This window comes from Eutrigla gurnardus (assembly GCF_963514095.1).
Source record: "Eutrigla gurnardus genome assembly, chromosome: 17".
Classification (NCBI taxonomy): Eukaryota; Metazoa; Chordata; class Actinopteri; order Perciformes; family Triglidae; genus Eutrigla; species Eutrigla gurnardus.
In genome coordinates, this window is record NC_139928.1 from 4,054,895 (window position 1) to 4,068,784 (window position 13,890).

Below are 13,890 nucleotides of genomic sequence, written 5' to 3' on the forward strand. Positions count from 1 at the left end.
AAGGAAAACAATGATTGAAGTGGTTTTATATCTTCTTTTCCCCCAGTGGGTTTGCCTCAGTGTAAAAATACACCACTAGATGGCAGCACAACTATGATCAGTTAAAATCTGCTTCATCTTAAGTAAAAATAATCACTTCAATATCTGTGTGTTGCAGCTTTTTTATATGAAATCCCTGTATAAAGCAGCTGAGTCCAGATACTTTATGCAGAGAGATCATATTTCTCTGATCTAGATTTGAATGTTGGTCATGACAACACTGTCCTGGCTGTTTTGGGATCCTTAGAATCCTTGAATCTGTCCCCGTCATCTCCCTCTCTCTTTCAAAAATACAGCAGGCAAAGAGAATAATAGTCCAGGTATTAACGTTGGCCTATTCAGTGCCTATTAATTTAACCCTGATGATAAACCATGCAAACAAATGCTGTTGCAGATTGTTTTGACTCTCGATCAAAAAACAAAACTCAATCAAAACAATTTTGGATCACATGACCATCTAATAGCATCACATCGTGAAAGCCAAATGTCGTCAAACTAATCCATCATCATGTCTCTTCTTGATTTATTTTTTTGCGTGGCCATTTCTCAACCAGAAGTCTTGGGAACCAAACAATTCTTCAGGGAACGTCTGGCAACTGATGGGAAATGTGATTTATTTTCAGCTACTACGTCACGGACGCTTTGTCTGGCTTTTCCTGTGGCCCTCTCTCCAACAACATGTTTGTTTCCAGATCTATATTTGTGTAGTCAAACTATTACCGGGCGGGGAAATCCTGTCTGACCTGATGAAAACACACTGGCCCTTGTGACGTCCAGGAGATGGAATTTTAATTTCCCTTAAAACTGTGTGTAATTCACAGCTCTAATCTCTGTTTGGACAGGCGATCGGCGGTGGCCTGCAGAAACATGAAGAGCTAGGCCTTCGGTGGACCTCTCAGAATTTCCTCACTATGAGAGCACAGACACACACAACCAACCACACACACACACACACACACACACACACACACACACACACACACACACACACACACACACACACACACACACACACACACACACACACAGTATTCACACATACGATGAATGCTGCACCACACTTGCACACACACATGAACACACACAGATGGTTGCAGTTAGACTGTAATATTCTTCAGCGAAGTTGCCCATGGTGTTTCTCGTCTGGAAAATCTGAGTCATGCTTGTTTGACAGATCGTCTCTGATCTAATGTAGGCTTTTGTTTAATCGCTCCCATAATGCATGAAAGCATGTTTGTAAGTGAACCAGATGCTCGGATGGTTAACGCGCTTCTTCATCTCTTGCAGTGTGATTCACTGTCCGGTAACCCATCTCTCGTTCTAGGGCTGACTGTTCATCTACCCAGCACAACATCTGCGGCTGCTATTTTAAGCATGCCGATGTTGTTTTTTGGCTTCCTACACACACACACACACACACACACATTGCATCACAACACAACACACAATGACTGATGATCTGTGGAAGCTTCGGTGGGTGAGCGGAAAGGCTCATTTGAAGCAAAGAGGCAAACGTTTGCATTACATTTTCAACAAACACTGCAGCGCAAAAAAAATGCCAGGTCTATTTATTATGAATGAAGTTAGGTTTCATTATAGACAACGAATGTTCTTGTACTGATGAAAGGGGGGAAATCAGTTGCTTGTATCAGCAACTGATTGTGATGGTATTTTATATTTGCATGCATGTTGATCCTCTTTAAAAATGATTCAATCGCGTACGACTTGTCTCTGATTCGGGGATGGCCCCTTCCAGTGAACAAAGCAAGGTCCATAAAGACATGGAGGAGAGAGTTTGGTGTGGATGAACTTGACTGGCCTGCACAGAGTCCTGACCTCAACCCGATAGAACACCTTTGGGATGAATTAGAGTGGAGACTGAGAGCCAGGCCTTCCCTCCAACATGTGTGTGTGACCTCACAAATACTGCAATAGCACCGAGACTAGAAGACCTCTCCAGGCAGCTCCAAACTAGATCTTGTGTTGTTTTTTTTTCTTGTGTTGGAATTGAGCTTAGCTGCTGTTTCCATTTGTGTTGAACAAAGCTAACTATTGGTGATTGCATCATTGGCTAGCACATTAGGACCTTGTTTCTGATGTTCTCAAAATAAAAATAAAACCTTAAAAAGCTTCGTGTAGACCTGCTGAAGGAGGACGTCATCACATCAGATCCCGCCCCCTCAGAAATGGATTTGTGTGAGTCAGACTCAATAGTCTGCTGCTGTGTGCGCCCAGCCCTAATGCTAAGCTCTTCCTGGTATACCAATCCCACTGACTGACCACCCAATCAATCATTTGTTTGTTTGGGTGTAAACACGTTAAAGGGCAAGCTGAGGAAGTGTGTGTTTTGTTTGTCTGTGGGACAAAAATAGTATCCAAAGTAAGCTGAAACAGGCCAGTGCTTGGTGCAGGCAGGCTGAACGTGGATTAGGACCCAAAAGCAGATAACTGGAAAGAAGGTTTAATATCCCAAGATGGTAAATACCGGTACACACTCATAAAAAGGAAAAACGAAGGCAGGCAACAGGATCAAACAGGCACAACACGAAAGCAAAACATACACCAACAAACCAAACAACACACAGGAGCCAGTGGGAACTGATAAAGAGACAGAGGAGGGAGACAACAGGGCACAGGTGAGCCATCAGGAGGGAACACACTGAAGCTGGGGAAGTCAAGACACCTGAAACGAGAGGAGAGGTTCGAGCAATCAACAGGAAGTTACAAAATAAAACAGGAAACCAACAGCAAACAGAGACAGAGACTTCCAAGATAACAGAGGAAATCAAGACAAGAAGACAAGATTGGGACACACTTATCCAGCGTGTTCAACAGTAGCTTTTGTGAATTAATTTCTGATCCAGACTGCTCAGCAGTGGAGGATAAAAATATATACTCGGACCCATAAAACCTTGACATAAAATAATTTACAAAGTGTTGCTGCTGGAGAAGACGGAGAGCTAGCCGGCGTCGGTGCAGCTCTTACATAACAGGCCATATACAGAGCCAGTGGGCCCCGGCCCTTGTGAAGCTGTCATCTGCTGGAGTAGTAAAACAATGGGAGTGAAGGGTGAGAGATAACAGTGCACTGCCCCCGCTGCGATAATAACACCATGGGATGGCTATATTTAGGGGCTCACTGACAAGTGCTTGGTGTGTGTGTGTGTGTGTGTGTGTGTGTGTGTGTGTGTGTGTGCGTGTGTGTGTGTGTGTGTGTGTGTGTGTGTGTGTGTGTGTGCGTGCGCATCGGTGTACGCAGAGCTCACGATTTAATTGAACTGAACTGAACTGAATTCACTTTTATGCATGTGTCATATCACAACAGAATTAATCTGTTACACATTGAGCATGACTAGAACACTCATGATTCTCAGAGTTAATACATTTTCAAAGTCCCAACATCACCAGGAGCAAACATTACAGAGACAGTGGCGAGAAAAAAACTGCCTTATCGTCGACCGGCGGCACCATTCTTATTCTAAAAGGACCGGTCCAGTCGCTCACACAGTCTGTAGTGAGGTCTGTAATAGGTCTGTAGTCTCAGTGGGTCCCACCACTGGTCTGTAGGTCTGTAGTCTCAGTGGGTCCCACCACTGGTCTGTAATAGGTCTGTAGTCTCAGTGGGTCCCACCACTGGTCTGTAATAGGTCTGTAGTCTCAGTGGGACCCACCACTGGTCTGTAATAGGTCTGTAGTCTCAGTGGGTCCCACCACTGGTCTGTAACAGGTCTGTAGTCTCAGTGGGTCCCACCACTGGTCTGTAACAGGTCTGTAGTCTCAGTGGGACCCACCACTGGTCTGTAACAGGTCTGTAGTCTCAGTGGGACCCACCACTGGTCTGTAACAGGTCTGTAGTCTCAGTGGGTCCCACCACTGGTCTGTAACAGGTCTGTAGTCTCAGTGGGACCCACCACTGGTCTGTAACAGGTCTGTAGTCTCAGTGGGACCCACCACTGGTCTGTAACAGGTCTGTAGTCTCAGTGGGTCCCAGAATAGAAACACGGAGATCTCCGTCTCTGGGAAATGAGGGAATGATGTCAAATATTCCTTTAACATGCTGAAGAAAAAAGTCCAAAGTCGTGATGTGTAATCTTCTCAGAGCAAGGTCACATAAAAGGATTTGTGCATTTGCCCCTTTTAAAAACCACGCTTATAATGCGATGTTTACTATGAGTCATTAATTCACATCAAATAGAGGGAGGGTCATCAGACACACACAGTTTTTAAATGTGACCTTTTTGTAAAGGGATATTGTGGCCTTTCCCCTGCATTCTCAGACCGAAGGACACCACTCATTAAACAACCTTATCTCCAATAAAACCAGCTCAGGCCCGGACAGCCGAATAATGACTTCTCACTCGCTTTTTACTTGAATTTGAGGCCAGCTGATGCGTTTGCAGGAAGTGCAGTAAGTCTTCCCTGCTTCCCCTGCTCGCCTCTTGTGTTGCCACGTTTACGTACACGCACAAACACACACACACACACACACACACACACACACACACACACACACACACACACACAATGGATCACACAAGAGAAAGGCTGGAACAGGTGACATGGACAGGTGGATGTCAGTGTGAGGAAGAGGAGTGCGAGGACGATGGAGAAACGCCCGCAAAAAGGATGAGATGTGGTGACCTCATCAGCCCCGCTGGACACCGTCAGGATGTCATAATAGAGCAAAATGTTAACATCTCTTAATCGTGGGTTGACCACAGACCATTTTCAGGTATCTCCCAAACAAACAAAAAACAATAAAAGAAACCACATTGACTTTATGACGTGGAAACCGGAAGTGCACAAAAATGCTGACTCATGTTTTTTCTCGTTCCTGCAGCAACCTCGCCGGTTTCTGACTTGCTGGTTAACTTTTTCAACCCATTTCTGATTATTTGAACATCCTTGTCCCAACGTTTGTTTAACAGAGCGAAGATAAAAGTCAATGCGTGAATGAACATAGTCTCAGAGGGGATCGACAAGGTCTAGCGAGTCCACCGACAGACGGCCTGCTGTAACCAAGACCTCGAGACTCCTCAGACGTTCACTTCTTTCCTGTCTTTCAGAGCAACACTCATTGATTAGGCTCTGTTTCTATTGGCTGCGTCAGGACACAGATATGTGCAGAATTTCTTCATCTGCAGCGAGCCACAGAGGGAACCTGAACTATCATGTGGCCGACTAATAACACGGGATCTAACATTATGTTTGTGTCACTGATGAGAGGATGAACCGGTCAGCTCCTAAATGTACATGTTTCACCGGAGGAAATGAAAGGAAACACATAGCCTCTGCCTAAATGCATTTATTTGGTAATTAACATGTATTTGTTTTTCAATTACACGTCCTTAATACAATTATGTGATTTATCAAACATGTATCTCTTCAAAGTTTTACATAAGGTCATATAAGGTGATGTGGAAATGGCAATAAAAGCAATTGAATTGCATCGCAATGGTAAATCATTTTTAAAAAGTCGGTTCCCAGTAAAAGCTTTGGGAACACACACACACACACACACACACACACACACACACACACACACACACACACACACACACACACACACACACACACACACACACACGCATACCGACACTTCCTGTTGGAGTTGATGCTGCTGTTCTGAGAAAAAAGAGGCTTGACTTTTAAAGGGGGAATGTTCTGGACCTTGTCAGCAGGGTTTTGTACCGGTCGTCCAGTCACGGTCGGCCGGGACAAACTGTCACGTTACGTCATGCTCTCCGGCTTTGCTCGTGTTTGACCTTTCCCTGCTACCTCCAATGGAAAGTCCCGCTGGGCTCAGACAAAGACATAATCTCAGAAATCCCTCTGTTACAACACCAGAGAGGTGGCTGTTGGGCTTCGCTGCCACTGGAGTTGTACTGCTGCAACTTGCAATGCGACTGAGGTTGTTGATGCAGCTGAAATATGCAATATGCAAACCATCATGTGTGCTGAGGCGTGTGCACCAGATGTCACTGTTTTACATAGAGATGCCTTCGCTGGTCACTGCCTCAACTGCATGGGTTTCATAGAAGCAAAACTGAACAAAACTTATTTCGGTCACACTTTATTGATGAAAGGATAATGGATGGGCCTGTTAAACTTTAGTTACTAGTCATTTCCATTAAAGAGTGATATGATCATTAATAATAGCCATTTTATAATTTGTTTGTGTAATCATTTGTTTATATTGTGATTACATAATTAAACTAGTAAACTAAACAATCGACCGACATGAACACAATTATTATCAGTTATTAACCACTGATATAGTATATATAAGTAAAGTAACTATATATATATTTATATATACACAGTATATATAAATCCCATTTATAGATGCTCTACAAATATTTGAATCACCAATTAACAAGACATTATAATCATCACTTAATAATAGCCATACTTTGCAAACCAAATGTTAAACATCAAGTGTTATAAATATCTGGTCCACAATGTTTACAGATGTTTTACAAACAATTTTCTTAACGGTTACAAACTATTTGTAATCATTAAGAAACACTTATAGTATAAAACAAGTGACAATGTGTTTTCACTAATCACAAAGAGTTCAATCCTAACTCTAGTACAGACTGATAAGCGTCTCATCTAAAGTGGTCGTTGGAGATTAAATGGCCGTTGGTCTGCGAGGCGACGCCTGGCTGGCGTTCAGCAGCACGACTCCGAGCCACCGAGTCTAAATGATTAACCTCTTCAATCGACTTTTCCATCAGAAGCAGTTAGAACATCGGATTTCTGTTTAGTTTATCTCCCGTTCCTCCTCTCTACGCTGCCAGATTCGCTCCAGTTTCCCCGTATTGTTTAATGGACGCTCAGCTCAGCCTTGACCTAAACAAATGTGGTTTAGATTCTGGGAGTGTTGCTATTAATATCCAGTCAGCCTTTTGGCAGCAGTTAGCTGATACTTAAAGAGAGAGAGAGAGAGAGAGAGAGAGAGAGAGGGCATGATGGGAGGGAACTGCTTGCCTGCCTGGTGCTCAGGGAGGAAATCTGTTAATCTAGTCTTTCACAGTCAGCACGTTAATATATCAGGAATCTGCAATGACGAGGCAGCGTTTCCAGTTGTGTGCCGTGTTTTAGAGTTAAAAAGCACTGTGGCTTCTTCTTGCTTCTCGAAATAGGCAGTTTAAAGTATCATTTGATTGCATCACCTCACGTCAACTCGGGTTGTTTGTGTTGCTTTCGATACACTATCGAGGAATGTTTAGCAGTTATCTGGACATTTCAGATAGAATTGCAATCTGGGTTGGAATGTCTTTTGAGCCCTTAATGACAGTAGGCTATAATATAAAAACATGGCAACGGGTTTTCACTCCTAAAATCTCCTTTACAATCCTCACAGGCTGTTTGTTGTTGCATTTCACTCAGCAAGTCCGATGTTTCACTCTCAGGGTTGATTTGCTTCTCTCATAATGACAAATCCCCGGTGGCCGGACAGACCCAGTTACTGAGGTGCAATGCAAACATTCCAAGTGATTCAGCCGAGGCAAAATTAAATTCCTTCAATGATTATTGCTCAAGTTCTATTTTCTTTTTCCTCTTCTGGTGCGCTCATAAAAGAAAAGACTTGCAGGTGCAGGAAGAACATTCCTCCATGGTGCTATCGCTATTGAAAGGGGAGTTGTGTTCCCTGCTTTCTCAGTACTCTATTCCTGTAGTCCGTCGAGCCCGAGCCAGATGGAAGGGTGGCGTTCCACCACACGCCGTTCCAACCCAAACATCTGCCTGGCAACGGCCGAGGCCTTCTAGCTGAGACAAAACACAGGCCCGCTCTGTGCGATACCGTTACAAATGATTTCTCTGTTTGATCGGGAGCAGCTCGCTGCACGCCGCTTCCCACCCGGAGACGGCGAGTCGCACTTGCATGGCTCTCAGAGTGGTTGAAGTAGGAGCATCTGCGGCCTCGTCCCCAGGTTTCCTAAGGGACGTTTGGAAGCTTGTGCTCTCAAGTCATATGACTGACCTTGAGTCAGTCTTAAGTAATGATTCAAAGATAAATTGACTTTATCTTTTGATACCAATGTCTTGTGATTTCACGAGGACTGACTTGAATGACTTCTATCTTCCCCAATGTTTTCGATAAACGATGGATCAGATGACTGTGAGTAATGTTAATAGGGTCGCTCATCATCATAAATCCACATTATCACCCATGTCTGCAATTCAGCTCTAGGGAGTTTTTTTGATTTCTTTTAGCTTATAGTTGTGGTTTTAGGACCAGCAAATTCCTCTTTCATCAACGGCTCTTTCCAGCAAACAAGCTCCATAAACCCGACTGTACAACTCCCGCTTAGCACCAGACAGCAGACGGACAGAGTTAACAAACAGCTGGTGAATGAAGTGGAGCATTTAGGGGCTGAGGTGCTACACATTTGCCTCTGGAATTGGGGAAGTGAAAGCCGGAGCTGAGAGGAGAGGGAGTTTTGAGCTGACGTCTGCCAGGTGGCCAGAAAAACGTTAACGTTGCTTCGTAGCTGCTGGATGTGTAAACAAGCAACTGTTTGCAGACTGTAAAGATGATAGTATGTCGGTGTTGTGACTCCAGATCGTTGATTACACTGAAAGTTTAAATTTGATGGCACCAACTTTTAAAAGTGCAAATTTTTGTACATTGAACTAACCTGAACCTGACTTCATACTCTTATCTGTGAATTTGAGCCTCCTTTGCCACCCAACACCATCTTTATCACTTACTGGATCCAGAAAGTCAAAACGTCCCCATTATGATGAAGATCCCGGACGCAGCTGTTGACCACCTCAGTGTGATGAATGTGATGGCCACATCCTGTCAATCTACACAACACCCTCCCAAACACAACACCCCTGAGGCCAAATCTACAAACAACTTGTCTCATTTTTGCCACCGAGGAACTGGTCGTTGCTACCTGACTCCAGGGAAGTGAAGAAGAGTTTGGGTGTTAGGGTTAGTACGTCCAGCATCCAGCAGCAAAAGTGAACTGCAGTCAACCAGCTGCAGATGACATGATCAAAGCCCTGCTCCTGCTGCTAAACAGAGCTCTGTCTGCTTGTTTATTCCAAGTTCATTGAAGGTCACATATTATGCAAAAACAAAATCACTTTTTCTTGGCTTTCAAACATGAATTTGTGTGCCTGTCTGCAGACCCCCAAAAGTGTCAGAAAAGACCATCCACTCTCTTTTTCTTTGAATTCATATATCTTCTTTTTTCCCCTTCCAAATCGCATCTAATTTGATGCAGACACTCACTTGGTTTCCTCAACAATACACCCGTCAAGTGTGAAGTTGGAGAGATGAACGTTTCTTGAGATATGCAGACAGACATGCAGAGAGACATGCAGACAGACAGATGGCCATTCCTTGCTTTATAATTAGATGATAGTTGTCACATACAGCCTCTAGGCTTCATCCAATCTGCCTGTTTTCATCTCTTTTGGGTTCACGATAAAGACAATATGCAAAAATAATAATAGTCAGGAATTAAAACTGATATAATCACAATGTGGAGCTCCTTTTGATTTGTGCAATATAGAAACGTGTATATATACATGATCATAATCATAGTAAACTTTCTCACAACAGGCACACGCTAGAGTTGAGCTTTTTATTGTTTAATATCATGCTTTATCTTACAATCACCACTCCCGTGTAGACATATTGTATTGTATGCAGCTGTGATTAAATCAACTTTCCTGACTTGAGGGCCTGCCGCTGGTCTGACAGTAGAGGCTCGGCGGCACTGACGTACCAGGCAGCCAGAATAGAAAGAATGTTCTGTTATTAGTGGAAAAGCTCCTGTTATGTGGATTAATCTACAGCTTCGACTTTGATCTCTTGATTCACTCTAAGCGACTTTGGAGGGCCAGCGTTGGGGCCCTTACACCACACACACACACACACACACACACACACACACACACCACACACACACCACACACTCATCACACACACTTATATTGTGTGGTGCAACTAATGTCAATCATCACATAATCTAGACTGAAAGCATATAAGTCTTTCAAATCAAGTAAAAATAATCAAAAATAATAATAAAGGATTTTTTTCAGTGTGTAAATTGGATGCAGATTTACTGCCAATAAAGCAATTAAAATGTACTTGTATGTACTAGTGTGTGTGTGTGTGTGTGTGTGTGTGCGTGTGTGCGAGTGTGGTGTGTGCGAGTGTGTAGTTCAGAGCTTATCGCAAGCAAAAGAACCAAAATCTCTGAATCCCGACATAGTGTTCCAAGCTCTTATAAGATTTCAATGTGTAATGTAGAGGCCTGATTATATCTCAATCCCATGTGGAGGCAAAGGACAGGACAAAATATTTGTTGCTAATATAGATTTAATGATTATGAATGGATTAATGCCACTTGGAGGTATAATGACAACCACTGTGACCATAGTTTTAACCCAACAGTAAAAAGCAGAGGACCACATGTGTTTAAGGAAGCAACCAACTGAAAATGATAATTGTTGGCTAATTAGGGAAATATCTTTCCAGAACAACACCAGTTTAGAAAAGGAAGCTGTGAATGTCAGTGGAATACAGAAATTCTCAAAAAATATGACATAGGTCTTTGGCAGCGACCAGCCCGCTGCAGATAGACCCAGATCCAGCTTGGTTGCCCACTTTGGCCGCTAGATTTTCTGGCAGCTGGAAGCTGACACCATGCTGCTTGGTGACCCAGGCAGTATTGCTGAAGGGAAGCACGGGAGAACCGGAAGCCAGGACAGATGAGAGCTCGTCTAAAGGGGCTCTGGTGCTTAAAATGAACACGAAATAAAAGTTCCTCATGGTGCTTTAACAGATTTGTGGAAGAAAACGAGAGAAACCAGAGGAAAATATCATAAAGAACTGGAGTTAATGCCGAGTCTGCTGGCAGAATGTCTACACACTCTCACAATAGTGATAAATAAACTAATAAATTGACTTGGCTTTCCATCTAAACAGACCTGAAAGCCCATAGCTCTGAGGTTGTACTTATGGACAGCTGTGCTTTGGGCTTAATGCTAATATCAGCATGCCAATAACCACTAAACACAGTGCAGCTGAGGCTGATGGGAATGTTATTATGAGTTCAGGTATGTGTGTGGTCATAAAGGAAAGATAATCTAAACTGCTACCTACTAGAGATGGAAATAATCCGCCTGGCTAGAATCTCATGTTTTAACATGTAAATGTATTGTCCTGTTTAAAAAATATTAAAAATCTACAAATTACGTTACAGCGGTCCAATATTTCATTCCAGTAAGTCTAATAGTTGTGGAGACATTTCAACCAAAACCATCTCAACTTCACGTTGGCACTACAGGAAAGTCAGGGGATCGCCAACGTTACGGGTGGGACCGTGATGTTTACGCAAACATGTTTTGCCGTTCCATCTGATAGTTGTGGAGATATTGGTGAACATCAATAAATTGCAGTAAGTTGTCAACCAACTGACCACAGGCACTCCACTCCACACACGGTCACACCCACAAACACAGATGCACGCCATGAAACTCTGGCAAACATGGTGCAAGCGCATGCACGCACATTGCACCGCGGAAACGATGACACATCACGCCGACACGCATAATAAACACAATACGATGACCCAGTTCCGTGTGGCCGGACTCTGTTTACTCTGTAGAGTCTCAGAGGTTTTCAAAACGGTTCCAAAGACTTTTTAGACTCACTTTTTAGTTTGTTATGCATCCCATGTTTGTGTATGTGTGTGTGTGTGTGTGTGTGTGTGTGTCTGTCTGTTTACCTCCCAAGACCTCGAGAGACCCATCGAACATCTGGGATGCCAAAACCTAATTTCAGAAAAAAAAACAGAAACAAAAGGCGAAGAGAGTGGATTTTGCATGTGAACAGCCATGCTTCTCCTGTGTTTTCACAACACGACACGTGTCCACGTGTCTTGTGCGTCTGACCCATTCGGTGGGAAGCTTCAAGCTGTTTCTGTTGTCCGTCGCGGAGCTCTTTTTACACGTGAACGCAAACAAACAGAGCGGTGGGACTCACGGTCGTCGGACCAAGTCAGGCCGTGGCCTTTAAAGTTGGTTGGCTTTCAGAGAAGGCACTGTGCCTTAGAGTTGTGGAGGCTCTCGTCTCTTAAAAACGTGGGCTGTGGTTTCGACCAGAACACGGGTTCTAGTGACGAAACTCGTGAGTATTCAAAACTGACCTCCGATTGATTGGATCAGGAGCCAGCTCATGTCAATTGCTTCCGAACCAACATAGCTTGTTACAAAATGCATGAAGGAACAATTATTTTAGCTATATACGCTGCAAATAGAGAAAGAAGTCAGAGATAATCAGCTCCCCCCCAACTAAATTGTCTACAATCTTCACTTTGTTACCAGAGCATATTCAAGATGATCCACTTAAATGCTTCTCCTTTCCCCAAATATGACAAAATGTGAGTATGTAAATGTGATCAGTAGTTAAATGTTTAATCCATCTCACAGCCTCAAATCCACCCAAAATATACCTTTTGACAATTAAATATTCTCCCTGTTTGGACATAATCGTCCTACATGCTAAAGTCACATCGCAGCTGCAGCTATCATCAGATTGAATTTAGTGTAGGTCACATCAGTTCTTTCACTGTGGGGAAAAAAGTATGAAGACGTCCATAGAAAACCTTCCAAAGCATTCCTGTGGCATATTTTACTTCTTGACTCTCCGTCTGTATACTCAGCTTGTTCAAAACACACTGAATGCAGCCAAAATACGGCCAATTTTTGTGTCGCTTTCGCCCTCCTTGAAGCTCTGCTGGTCGTCGGTTATTCAGTGATGGTAGAAATACAAAGACACCTTGTATATGTCAAGTATACAATCTCAGTATTATCCGAGGGGGAGACCACAGTACCGAAAATGAAGGATAAAATGGTGCTGATAGTCTTGATTGGGATGTATGTAAAGTGCCCAGTTTGGTGACCTCAGAATGGTGTCCATGCTCTTTGCAGACGATGTGATTCTGTTGGCTCCATCCGACCGAGACCTTCAGCACGAGCCGAGTGCGAAGCGGCCGGGATGAGAGTCGGTAGCTCCGAGTCTGACGCCATGGTTCTCCGCCGGAAAATGGTGGATCGGGTTCTCCGGGTCGGCTGTGTCACTGTCCCAAGCAAGGGACTTTTCACAATATTGACAATAGAGTCCCTTCCAATGTAGTATACATTTTGTGCATGGGAAAAAACACAGAACTAACCATCAGGCAGAGGTTGAATTAAAGCAAGCAAGAGATAGATAAAGCTGTCATCACTATTGATGCCTGCTTGGAATCGAGCTATTAGAAACTATTAGAAGAAAAAAAACACGAATGTAGCCACATTTCAAAACTCATATCAACAATCATTGTCTTGCCAAAATATGAGGCAAATTCATTGCAAAGGTCTTGGGAGCTTGTAAGCCCTGTTTTTAACCTTAAAGGACCCCCCCCTCCCCGGACTGGGTTTAGGTTGCCGATAGTGCTGCTGCCTCTCCTTTGGCTCCTGTGAGTGCAGATAGTCTTTGCTCCAGCTGCTGTAAACACCAGGCTACTGCAAGTGCAAGCCAAGCCAAGGCAGGTTTATTTATACAGCACATTTCACCATCAAGGCATTCAAAACCACTCGACAGAAAACATTTAAAGCATCAAGACAAGTGTAAAAGAAAGGAAAAAACCCCCATTAGAAAAGGAAGTTTAAATGCAATTCAAACAGTCATTAAAGAGCTAAGGGAACAGAAGCTGAAATATAACATGACGGGCAGCAATAGCAAACAGAAAATGCTTCAGCTTTGATTTAAAAGAGGTGAAAGTTTTCTGGGAGTTTTCTCCAAATACATGGTGCATAACAACTGAAACGCCGTTATCG